The sequence below is a fragment of the Pongo abelii genome, chromosome 8 (assembly GCF_028885655.2).
Source record: "Pongo abelii isolate AG06213 chromosome 8, NHGRI_mPonAbe1-v2.0_pri, whole genome shotgun sequence".
Taxonomy (NCBI): Eukaryota; Metazoa; Chordata; class Mammalia; order Primates; family Hominidae; genus Pongo; species Pongo abelii.
The window spans coordinates 133960147-133973758 of NC_071993.2; positions in this window are offsets into that span (position 1 = coordinate 133960147).

Here is a 13612-nt window from a genome sequence, read left to right on the forward strand (position 1 = left end):
AACTGATCTCCTAGGCATTTTGTAGAGATAAGGTGGGCAGGTTGTGGTGATAGCTGGGAGTGTCGTCTTACCAGGGGCACATACATGGTCCTCCTGGGGTCTCCCTCAAATTCTTCCGTGGGCAGTGCAGCGGCTCAGCAGTGGGGTGACCTAAATTGGATCACTCTGAGCTCTGGAGCCTCTTTGATGTCTGTGTTAGACAGAATAATGTCCCCTCTCCACCCAATGATGGCCACATCTAAATCCCACATATGGTGAATATATTATGTGGCAAGAGGGAATTGAAGTTGTAAATTACATGATGGTTGCTCAGATAGTTTGGATGTGTGTCCCTTGCAAATCACGTTAAAATGTGATCCCCTGCAAGGCTGGTTCAACATATGCAAATCAATAAACATAATCCATCATATAAACAGAACCAAAGACAAAAACCACATGATTATCTCAATAGATGCAGAAAAGGCCTTTGACAAAATTCAGTAGCCCTTCATGCTAAAAACTCTCAATAAATTAGGTATTGATGGGACGTATCTGAAAATAATAAGAGCTATTTATGACAAACCCACAGCCAATATCATACTGAATGGGAAAAAACTGGAAGCATTCCCTTTGAAAACTGGCACAAGACAGGGATGCCCTCACTCCTATTCAACATAGTGTTGGAAGTTCTGGCCAGGGCAATCAGGCAGGAGAAAGAAATAAAGGGTATTCAATTAGGAAAAGAGGAAGTCAAATTGTCCCTCTTTGCAGATGACATGATTGTATATTTAGAAAACCCCATCGTCTCAGCCCAAAATCTCCTTAAGCTGGTAAGCAACTTCAGCAAAATCTCAGGATACAAAATCAATGTGCAAAAATCACAAGCATTCCTATACATTAATAACAGCAGACAGAGAGCCAAATCATGAGTGAACTCCCATTCACAATTGCTTCAAAGAGAATAAAATACCTAGGAATCCAACTTACAAGGGATGTGAAAGACCTCTTCAAGGAGAATTACAAACCACTGCTCAACGAAATAAAGGAGGACACAAACAAATGGAAGAACATTCCATGCTCATGGATAGGAAGAATCAATATCGTGAAAATGGCCATATTGCCCAAGGTAATTTAGAGATCCAATGCCGTCTCCATCAAGCTGCCAATGACTTTCTTCACAGAATTGGAAAAAACTACTTTAAGGTTCATGTGGAACCAGAAAAAAGCCCGCATTGCCAAGACAATCTGAAGTCAAAGAACAAAGCTGGAGGCATCATGCTACCTGACTTCAAACTATACTACAAGGCTACAGTAACCAAAACAGCATGGTACTGGTATCAAAACAGAGATATAGAACAGAACAGAGCCCTCAGAAATAATACCATGGCCAGGCGCAGTGGCTCATGCCTGTAATCCCAGCACTTTGGGAAGCTGAGGTGGGCAGATCACGAGGTCAGGAGATCGAGACTGTCCTGGCTAGCATGGTGAAACCCCGTCTCTACTAAAAATACACAAAATTAGCCAGGCTGGTGGCAGGTGCCTGTAGTCCCAGCTACTCGGGAGGCTGAGGCAGGAGAATGGCGTGAACCTGGGAGGCAGAGTTTGCAGTGAGCCAAGATCATGCCACTGCACTCCAGCCAGGGTGACAGAGCGAGACTCCGTCTCAAAAAAAAAAAAAAGAAAGAAATAGTACCACACATCTACAACCATCAGATCTTTGACAAACCTGACAAAAACAAGTAATGGGGAAAGGAGTCCCTGTTTAATAAATGGTGCTGGGAAAACTGGCTAGCCATATGTAGAAAGCTGAAACTGGATCCCTTCCTTACACCTTATACAAAAATTAATTCAAGATGGATTAAAGACTTAAATGTCAGACCTAAAACCATAAAAACCCTAGAAGAAAACCTAGGCAACACCATTCAGGACATAGGCATGGGCAAGGACTTCATGTCTAAAACACCAAAAGTAATAGCAACAAAAGCCAAAATTGAGAAATGGGATCTAATTAAACTAAAGAGCTTCTGCACAGCAAAAGAAACTACCATCAGAGTGAAAAGGCAACCTACAGAATGGGAGAAAAATTTTGCAATCTACCCATCCGACAAAGGGCTAATATCCAGACTCTACAAAGAACTTAAACAAATTTACAAGAAAAAAATCAAACGACCCCATCAAAAAGTGGGTGAAGGATATGAACAGACACTTCTCAAAAGAAGACATTTATGCAGCCAACAGACATATGAAAAAATGCTCACCATCACTGGCCATCAGAGAAATGCAAATCAAAACCACAATGAGATACCATCTCACACCAGTTAGAATGGCGATCATTAAAAAGTCAGGAAACAACAGGTGCTGGAGAGGATGTGGAGAAATAGGAACACTTTTACACTGTTGGTGGGACTATAAACTAGTTCAACCATTGTGGAAGACAGTGTAGCGATTCCTCAAGGATCTAGAACTAGAAATACCATTTGACCCAGCCATCCCATTACTGGGTATATACCCAAAGGATTATAAATCATGCTGCTATAAAGACACATGCACATGTATGTTTATTGCGGCACTATTCACAATAGCAAGGACATGGAACCAACCCAAATGTCCATCCATGATAGACTGGATTAAGAAAATGTGGCACATATACACCATGGAATACTATGCAGCCATAAAAAATGATGAGTTCATGTCCTTTGCAGGGACATGGATGAAGCTGGAAACCATCATTCTCAGCGAACTATCGCAAGGATAGAAAACCAAACACCACATGTTCTCACTCATAGGTGGCAACTGAACAATGAGAACACTCGGACACAGGGTGGGGAACATCACACACTTGGATCTGTCAAGGGGTGGGGGAGGGGGGAGGGATAGCATTAGGAAATATACCTAATGTAAATGACGAGTTAATGGGTGCAGCACACCAACATGGCACATGTATACTTATGTAACAAACCTGCACGTTGTGCACATGTACCCTAGAACTTAAAGTATAAAAAACAAAAATGTGGACAATAGAAAATTAAAAAAAAAAATGTGATCCCCAATGTTGAAGATGGGCATAGTGGAAGGTGTTTGGGTCATGGGGACAGATCCCTCATGAATGGCTCGGTGCTATCCTTGCAGTAATGAGTGAGTTCTTGCTCTATTAGTTCACACAAGAGCTGGTTGTTTAAAAGAGCATCATGGCACCCCTCCCTCCCACTCTTGCTCCTTTCCTCAGCATGTGACATGCCTGCTCCTTCACCTTCCACTATGACTGGAAGCTTCCTGAGGCCCTCATCAGAAGCAGATGCAAGCACCATGCTTCTTGTACAGGCTACAGAACTGTGAGCCAGATAAACCTCTTTTCTTTATAAATGGCCCAGCCTCAGGTATGTATTTATAGCAAAACAAAATGGACTAATACAGTCGGTAATCAGCTGACTTAAAAAATAGGGAGATTATCCTGAATTCTCTAGGGGGGACCAAGGTAATCACAAATGCACTGGGTTAAATAGTGTCCCCCCAGAATGCATGCCCACTGGAGCCTCAGAATGTGACCCTATGTGGAAATAGGGTTGCTGCAAACCTAATTAGTTAAATTAAGATGAGGTAATGTGCATTAGGGTGGGCCCTAATCCAACGACTGCTGTCTTTATCAGAAGAGGAAATAGGAAACACAGACACATATAAGGAGAATGTCATGCAACAACAGAGGCAGAGATTGCATTTATGCTGCTACAAGCCAAGGGCTGCCAAGGATTGCTGGAGGCCACCAGAAGCTAGGAGAAGGCCACCCAAGCCTCTGGTAGGACCACCCCTGCTGACACCTAGATTTCAGGATTCCAGCCTCTAGAGCTATGAGAGAATAAATTCGTTTTAAGCCACTTAGTTTGTGGTACTTTTTTTTTTTTTTTTGAGACAGAGTCTTGCTCTTGTCACCCAGGCTGGAGTGCAGTGGTGTGATCTCGGCTCACTGCAACCTCTGCCTCCTGGGTTCAAGTGATTCTTCTGCCTCAGCCTCCTGAGTAGCTGGGATTACAGGCGCACACCACCACATCCGGCTAATTTTTGTATTTTAGGTAGAGATGGGGTTTCACCATGTTGGCCAGGCTGGTCTCGAACTCCTGACCTCAAGTGATCCACCGGCCTCGGCCTCCCAAAGTGCTGGGATTACAGGCGTGAGCCACCACACCTGGCCATTTTGTAGTACTTTATTAGTATGGCTGCCCTTGGAAACTAAAGGGTCCCTATATGTGGAAGAGGGAGGCAGAAGAGTCACGGGCAGAATGATGTGGTGTGACAAAGACCCCGCTGAGTGCTGCCAGCTTTGGAAATGGAGGGAGGGCCCAAGACTCAAGAAATGCAAGGAGCTTCTAGCAACAGAAAACTGGAAAAGGGAAGAAGGCAGATTCTTTCTGGAACTTACGGAAGATTTGCAATCTTGCCAATGCCTTGATTTTGGCCTACTGAGACCCATTTTGGACTTCTGTCTTACAAAACTGTCAGATGATACATTTGTGTTGTTTAAGCCACTAATTGTGTAGTAGTTTGTAATAAAAGTAGTGGAAAACTAACTCAATATCAAAAAGAAAATTTACCTTATTCTATCAATTTTTGGTTTAACTTGGCTATTTTTTTAATATACAATTTTTTTTAGAAAGCCAACTCTCTTATATTTTCTTTCATGTTTCTGTCTTTTCCTATTATGCTTAGAGCTCCTCACCATGAAGATGAGATAAATGCTGTGTTTTCTTTGTTTTTCCTGTTTTTTTTTTTTTTTGAGACAGAGTCTCACTCTGCCACCAGGCTGGAGTGCAATGGTGTGATCTCAGCTTACTGCAACCTCTGCCTCCCAGGTTCACACCATTCTGCTGCCTCAGCCTCCCGAGTAGCTGGGACTACAAGTGTGTGCCACCACTCTCGGCTAATTTTTTGTATTTTTAGTAGAGACAGCATTTCACCGTGTCAGCCAGGATGGTCTCCACCTCCTGACCTCGTGATCCACCCGCCTCGGCCCTGATTTCAGTTTTTACATTTAATTTTATAATTCAGTAGCCTTTAACATTCCCTTCTTGTTGCAGATACTTTGGGAATCTGATGAAAACCACAGATGCCCCACCTATAGAACACAGATACATACATGTATAATCTGTCCACTAATATTTGTGGGGGGAGGAGGATGTTAAATCATAAGCAGATCTCAATCAGAGTGGGGAGAAATGTTCTATCTGGGTGAGAAGAGGCGATTTCAGTCAGCTGGCATGGGGGTGAGACATCTGACAGGAACCTTGAAGGATGGAAAGACTCTGGTGGCCACAGGTAGGAAGGAGCTCCCCAAGAAGAGAAAGGGATGAGCCAAGGCAGGAAGGGTTTGTACGTTCCACCTGCCGTGACTGGGCCAGGGTACCTGAAGGCAGGCTGCAGAGGTAAAGGGGGTCTCATGCACCTGTTTCTGATCTGACCTTGGTCCAGCCCAACACATGGATTACCAAGAAGACATTATTCTGCAAAAAAGTCAAGAGAGATGCTAGGCCCTGAGGAAGATCAGGAACTTTGGAGGAAAGAACTCAGGAAGAGAAGCACTGAGTGTTGATATCGGAGAGGTGGAGAAAATGATCTGATGTGATGAAATGTTAAAGGAACAGTAACACCTTGCCCAGAATACTTTCTTTCATAAGTTGCATATGGATACATACAGTGACCTGCAGGGAAAAAAACGGGAAGGGATTATTTCTAACAATCCTTTTTTACAGATAATGATTCAGACGAAGGCACAGAGAGAGGTTAAGCAATTTGTCTAAGGCCAACGATTTGTAGAATTATATTCCCACAGAGTAACGGGGGAGAATAGCAGCATATCTATGACCGGCATTGATAGAATTTATAAGTGTATGGACTTTGGGGAAGCTTTAAGCATTCTTAAAAGTGATTCATATCGTTCACGTGACAAATAAAAACACTGAGATTCAGGAGGGGTAAGTAACTCATCTAAGACCACAAAGCTATTAGAACCAGACTCAGTCCCAATTCTCAGGAATTCTTAGCATTGCGAAGGGCATGTTACCCTAAGCAGTTATGGCAAAGTTTTGCCAATGACATAGTAGAATTTGGCGCTGAATCCTGCTTTGGGTTCAGAGCAGCTTTATAAGCAGCCCAACAGATACTACGCTTGACTGGGTCCCTCTGACTGGTGAGCAAATCATTTCCTTTTGTGTACTCCATTGAGATCAGGAAAATTTTAACGTGGTCCACTCCTGGGAAATAAGACATCTAATTACCACCTTCACATAATGCCGTCTTGTGGCTTGGGGCCCTCTCTATGGCACTCAGGCCTGTTGCGGTCCCAGCTCAATTGCGGTCCAGCCTCATCTCCCTTCACTCTGAACCATGCGCCTGAGCCCCAGTGACATAGAAACCCATGCCATGCCCACGCCCACCAAGTCGGCACGACCCAGGGCCTTTGCACATGCTGTGTGTGTTCCCTGGTCCCTGCTTTCCCCTGCCCTGCCAGTGAAATCCTATCTCTTCAAGACTCATCATTTAAAAACCCATCTTCCACACCCATGTTCATAGCAGCATATTCATAAGAGGTGGAAACAACTCAAGTGTCCGTCAACTAATAAATGAGTATGTACGATGTGGTCTATCCATGCGATGGAATAATATTCAGCTGTAGAGAGGAAGGAAATGCTGAGGGTTGCCACAACACAGGTGAACCCTGAAGACACGATGCTAAGTGAAATAAGCCAGTCTCAACAGGACAAACCCTGTGTGAGTCCACTGATAGGAAATCCCTAGAGGAGTCAAATTCATAAAGGCAGAAAGCAGAATGATGGCTGCCAGGGGCTGGGGGGAGGGAGAATGCTGTTTAGTGGGTATAGAAATGCAGTTTTGCAAGATGAAAAAGTTCTGGACATGTGAATATACTTAATGGTACTGGAATGTGCACTTAAAATGGTACATTTTGTTATGTGTATTTCACCACCACTTTTTAAAAACTATTTTTAAAAACCCTATCCTTGCCGGGCACAGTGGCTCATACCTGTAATCCCAGCACTTTGGGAGGCTGAGGCAGGTGGATCACGAGGTCAGGAGATCGATACTATCCTGGCTAACATGGTGAAACCCCATCTCTACTAAAAACACAAAAAATTAGCCGGGCACGATGGTGAGCGCCTGTAGTCCCAGCTACTCGGGAGGCTGAGGCAGGAGAATGGCGTGAACCCAGGAGGCAGAGCTTGCAGTGAGCCAATATTGTGCCACTGCACTCCAGCCTGGGCGACAGAGTGAGACTCTGTCAAACAAACAAACAAACAAACAAACCCTATCCTTTATAAAGGCTTTCTTGAGTCCCCACAAGGAGTGAGCTACATCCCACTTTGGTATCTGACCACAGCCCTCTGGACACACTGACCATGGATACCAGGTAACTACTTACTGAGGTGTTTCCTTCTTCTGCAAACGGCGGGCCTCTTGAGGGAGCATGGCCTGACACCAACTGGTCTGTATAGCCGCACACTCCGGCATGGCTCCTGGTTTATGGCTAGGGCTCCACACATCTTTGCTTACCAATGAGGACTCTTAAGTAGGATGCTACCATGAGGCATCCAGCCTTCCCCAGCTCTTTGATAGAATCACAGATCCATGAAGACACCACCTGATGCCTTGACAACTGACAAGTCATTTATAAAGAATTGGCTTTATAGATTAAACACTTTCCCCTTGAAAAATGGAGATAAATATGAAAACATTGCGCATCCTGAAGCAATCGCATGATTTACAGGGACATCAATGAGAGCTATGTCCGGCCCAGCTCAACTTTGCATTGTCAGCATCTAATTCCCCTCCATAGCCTTCCTCCCCTTATCGGGATCTGCAACCCAGGAGCCTATAAATATTGTGGTAGTATATGACCAGGGGTGTCAGAGATGTCAGCTGTGGGGATAAAAGTGTCTGTCTAAGAGGCTTGAGGATGCATCACAGTGAAGGATGGACTGGAGACAGGATGGCGAGTGGTAATTACAGGGCTGGGGTTTGGGATGCAGAAGCAGAGGCAGCCTTGGAGGGCAGGAGGAAGGAAGAGGCTGAAGAGCTGCTGAGGCCAGGCGTCATCCCTGGGCCTTCCTCCTCCTCCAGAATATCTGGCAGCTGTTTGCTCTTCTCAGTGCTTGTGCTTTGGACCTGGTATCGAGGATGTCATTGACTCTCAACCCAAGTTCTAGCACATGTTCATAGTTCCCTAACACTATGCCACGTCCCTCCCAACCCCATGGTCAACTATCTGGCCTCAGATTGGGATATGAAGTGGGGCAAGTGCTCCAAAGAGGGTGTGGAGGGGGCTAATCAGTGGGAAGTGGGCAAAGGGTTTGGAGTTCAATGTAAATGAGAATCTGAGAACGAAGGTTTCACAAAAGGTCTGGCAGGATTCATAGAGAACCTCTAGGGGGAATGAGACTTTTAAAAAGGTCCAGGGCTGGGCACAGTGGCTCACACCTGTAATCCCAGCACTTTGGGAGGCCAAGACGGCAGGATCACTTGAGGCCAGGAGTTTGAGACCAGCCTGGGCAACATAGCAAGAGCTCACCTCTACAAAAAATGAAAAACATAGTTGGGCATGGTGGTGCACACCTGTAGCCCCAACTACTCAGGAGGCTGAGGCAGGAGTATCATTTGAGTCCATGAGGTTGAGGCTGCAGTGAGCCATATTGGCGTATTGGTGCCACTGCACCCCAGCCTGGATGACAGAGTAACAATAGTAACTCATGTTGATTGAACACTTGTTCAATGTCAAGCACTGTACTAAGCACTTTTAAACGGACTATCTCATTTAATCCTCCAATGACTCTACACAGTATATTCCACAATCTCCACTTTCCTATCAAGGACATTAACACATGGAGAGGTCAGGTGACCTGCTCAAGGACCTGTGTGATGTCAAGATAAGGACAAATGTGGAAAGGCTGCATGGCCGCCATCATAAACCAAGATAAAGAGCCTCAACCCTGAGCCAAGTCACCGTGAAAACATGCTCATGGTCACCAGACGTGGGCCAGTGATTGTAGTCATCACCAGGAGGCACATGGTCAGAAGCCAGAACTAAAATATCATCTAAGTATTAAGCACTCATGATACCTTGGTAAAGGGGGCAGAGGAGGAAGTGGGATCAAAGTAGGTTGGCTGCTCTGGTCCCTGCCCCAAGACGACAGCTTCTGGCAGTGAGGCTGAGCACACTGCACGCAGGATGCCTAAGGGACACTGAACAGCTGCTGCCACCAGGGAAGATTGACTCCTACCCCAGGTCCATTCCCACACACTCCAGAAAAATGTGGGCCACATAGAGACAGTGTCCTGATCTGGTAGCTCATTCATCTGTGCCCTTTTAGAAAGGGAGAAGACAGTGCCTTGGGAGGAATCCTCCACCTGCCTCTTCTCCAGGATCTGTGATGAAATCCACCTGAAATGTATAGGCTTAATTTTTAATGACCACTCATTAAACTTGCAGTGAAAAAGATGAAGTGCATTGTTAAGTAGACACTGGGGAAAATATACTCACTTTGATTATTTTAACCCTGGAGATATGCCATGCGGGTGAAGCCCACACTGCATTTAGCACTCAGCAGATTTTCTGTGGGTCTCACTTCAGGCCAGGCACTGTGCTTGGCACTGTGGCAGCTTTCATGTCAAAGAAGACATGGGCTTGGGGCTCAGTTTCAGGAGGGAGGCAAACAGGTCAATCAGTCTGCAATAAGACTGCAGGAAGCCCCATGGTGGGAATGCACCCGGGGCTCTGCAGGAGCACAGCCCAGCATTGCTGTCTGGCTTGGGTGTACCCAGAAGCCAATCCTAAGACTGGAATTAGGTCGGGCGTGGTGGCTTATGAATGTAATCCCAGCACGTTGAGAGGCCAAGGGGGGGACGGATCACCTGAGGTCAGGAGTTTGAGACCAGCCTGGCCAACATGATGAAGCCCCTTCTCTACCAAAAATACAAAAATTAGCCGGGTGTGGTAGCACATGCCTGTAATCTCAGCTACTCAGAAGGCTGAGGCACAAGAATCGCTTGAAGAGGCAGAAGTCGCAGTGAGCTGAGATGAAGGCGGAGGTTGCAGTGAGCTGAGATCATGGCGGAAGTCGTAGTGAGCTGAGATCGCGCCACTGCACTCGCCTGGGCAACAGAGCGAGACTCTATCTCAAAAAAACAAAAAGACTGGAATTGAAATGCAAGAAGCTACCCAGGAGGCTCCAGGTATGCTGTAGGAGAGTGAAGAAATGAGACAAGGAAAAGCACATTATCAGCCAGCTCCCCCATGAGATGGAGCGTCGTCCTGCTGGGAACTCCAGGAGCCAGTGTAGCATACCCACCTCTGAGTTATCCACTGGAGGACCAGGGAGCTGGGGTGTTTATTTGCCAGCTCTCAACAGTTGCCAGATGAACCTGCTCCCAAAGGCCTTTAATTCCCTGGCACTTCTGACCTGCTGTGCAGGTGGCAAAGAGAATCCCTCAGGCCATCAAAAGCTCATGCAGGCCCTGGGGGGCCGGCCGGTGAGCACTGGAGTGCTAAAGGTGGGTGGGTACGTGGGGCCCTCATGGGGTCTGACCAAAGGCCACACACCTCCCAGGGTTTCTTTTTAGGGGGTTCGTCTTGCCTCTCAAACAAGACAATAAACCTGACCAAGGACAAAGGCCACTCGTACGCCTCTCAGCATCCAGCCACACAGCATTGCCATATGCTTGACCTATACCCTATGCCAAGATCAGGAAGTTTACGTGGATAACAATTTCGCCAACAATTCTCGTGGTGTGAGATCAACTCAGTTTTACAGAGAAGGAAACAGACTCAGAGAATCAAGCCTGCTGCATGTGAGCTGTCGGTGTTATGCACAGCACATCCACAGGGCATTCTATTCTTGTGGATTTCTACGTGGATAGAGCCTCCTAGGGTTGTGCAGCGCGCAGCCTGTGCAACCATACACGGGGGACCCACGTGAGAAAGGTTATGGCACTTGCCAAACATCCCACTACTAAGAAGGGCAGAGTGGAATCCTCACCTGTCTGCTCCAAAGCCTGACTCCTAGTCCTCAGCCTCTTTGCAACCACAGCCTGGGGAAAGCGCTTCATAAATGCTTAAAGACAGCACAATGCTCCAAAAAAAAAAACCAAAAAAAAAAAACCAAAAAAAAAAAAAACAAAAAAACAACCATCTTAACTCTTTCAGTCCCTGGGGACGCCACTGAGTCATTTAGCTTCATGGCTTAAAGGATCTGCTCATAAAACCAAGAAGAAACCAGACCCAGCCAGGGGGAGGCATGAGTCATGCCAGGCAGAGGGAAAGAAACAAGCAAGAATCAGAGATGGGGAAGTGGGCCCGAGAAAAATGCAGAGCTCTTTAGAAGACAACAAAAAAGCCGAAGCCATTGGAAGGCAAATGGATACAGAGAGAATAAGGGAGGCTTAGAAAAACAAACCCCGCAGCATCGCAAGGAACTCAGGGCCCCATGAATATAACGGATTTCTTTTTGACTCTGGCTCCCTGTAAATAAACCTCCCTTGAGGCCATCGCTGGGGTGGAGGTCCTGGTCAGAGGTGTGCAGGGTGATCCTGGGGACCTGGCCACAATTCCACGTTAATGTGTCTCTGGCAAGAATTTGAAGCAGAATCTAGCCCAATTCCGATGGAGGATCTGAGGCTCCCTGCTGCAGGGCAGGTGCCCAGTGCTGTGGCCAAACAGGAACACTGTTGCCAAGAACAGAGGCTTGTCTGAGCCTAAACCAACACCCCTTCCTGCTCCCCTGGGGAAGACCCCCGCTCTTGGCTTCTAGGGCCCCCACTCTGGGGTTTCCTCCCAATTCAGTGAGGGCCCCTGAGACTCTGCACCCCACCCCTCTGCTTATCTCAAGGTCTGGACTCCCCTTCTCTTTCCTACTTCATCAAGTTCTTCTGCATCAGCATGCAGGCCCTGCGCTTGCAATTCATTCCTATGCTCTGTTGTCTCCATCTCTGGTCTGCTCCAAACAAGCTCCGAGCCCCACAACCCCAGCGAAGTCATTCTTATCAAGGCCACACTGGAGCTCCATGTGGCCAAGTCAGTGGTCCCTGCTGTGTGCTTGTCTTACCTTCTCAGCCCCCTTCCCCACTGAAACACTTCTCCCCTGGCTGAAACGCTTCTCCCCTGGCTTCTAGGACCCCACCCTTTCTGGGGCTCCCTCCTGGTCTTTTGAGTGCGCCTCCTCAGCTCCCTGTGCTGGCTCCCCCGGCCCCTTTTTCTGACTCTAATTGATGGCACACGTGGGCTCTGCTTGGGACCTCCTTCCTTTCCTCCCCACACAGTTCTCCCAGATAATCTCATCCTGTCTCCAGGCTCCAAATGCCATTGATTGGACTCTGTCATCTCTCTCTCCTGCCCCCACCTCCTCCTGGAATTCCAGACTCCTTGATCCACCTGCCCATTGACATGGCCTAACAATGATCTCAGACTGAACAGGGTCAAACAGAATTTTTTATTTCCCTCCCTTACCCACAGCCTGTGCCTTCCTCCATCCTGGTGACCTCCGCTACCAACCACCAGCTTCTTAAAGAAGCATCTCAGAGGCCTCGTGGAATCCTCTCTTTGCCTCCGTCCCCACTTGCAGCTCATTACTGAGTCCTGTTATGTCCCTGGCTACCACTGTGAGCCAAGCCATCCTACTCTCTGGAACTCTCTAGCCTAACAGATTCCTACCTTGATTCCTGGTCCTCTTCAGTGTACTCTCGATAGAGAAATTGGAGTCTTTTTAAAAAAAACATCAAATATGTTACCCTTAGCCTAAAACCCAAGGCTTGCCACTACATTTAGAATACAACCCAACCCTCTAGATCTCCTATGCCTGTCTACCTCTCAGCTTTGATCTGCACCCCCTCTGCCCTTGTTCACGTCTCTCTGGCGATCAGCTGTTTTTATCCCTTAAATACACGGACTTTATTCCTCTCGGTGGGTCTCGGCTCTCCCCAGGACCTCTCCTCAAAATTTACCCCTGCCATCTTATTTTAAATGTCCGCTTCCCAACCTACACTCTCTCTTATCTCCCCTTATTTGAATTCTCTGCAGAACCCTTAATGCTGTTTCCTTTGCTTTCTTGCCCATGGCTTGGAGCAGTGACTGCAGTAGTCACCGAGAAGCATTTGAGTGAATTAAGAATGAATGAATGTTTGAATTGACCCAAACAATGGGCCTTGAAGTATCTTTCAGAAATGGGTATCCCCAAGAGTCTTCTGAGAAGTAAACCACCCACAAGGACAATGAGATGACGATTCTTCTATCCTCAAAGACAAATGAGAAAATGAAAGTCACGTCCAGAAGTCCAGTTAAGCGGCAGTTCCTGCTACTTCTAATCCTTCTAGTTCCTCCTGTACATCAACCTCATCATTTCCATGAGAACATTTTACACCAGTGACACCAGCAATGACAGAGAAAAATGGTCCCAATTTACAATCCTCAGACTCAATCTTCAAAGAAATGTTTTTTTCCACCTTGACCCTTGACTCTCATCGCTGGCCACTAAACGCCGTGCAATGTGCAATCGCTTGGCAGTCGTGCCACACTGGTCAGCTGCCTAGGTGTTCCTTTACCCAGAATTTGAATTTTGATCAGTCACTTTGCTATAATTAT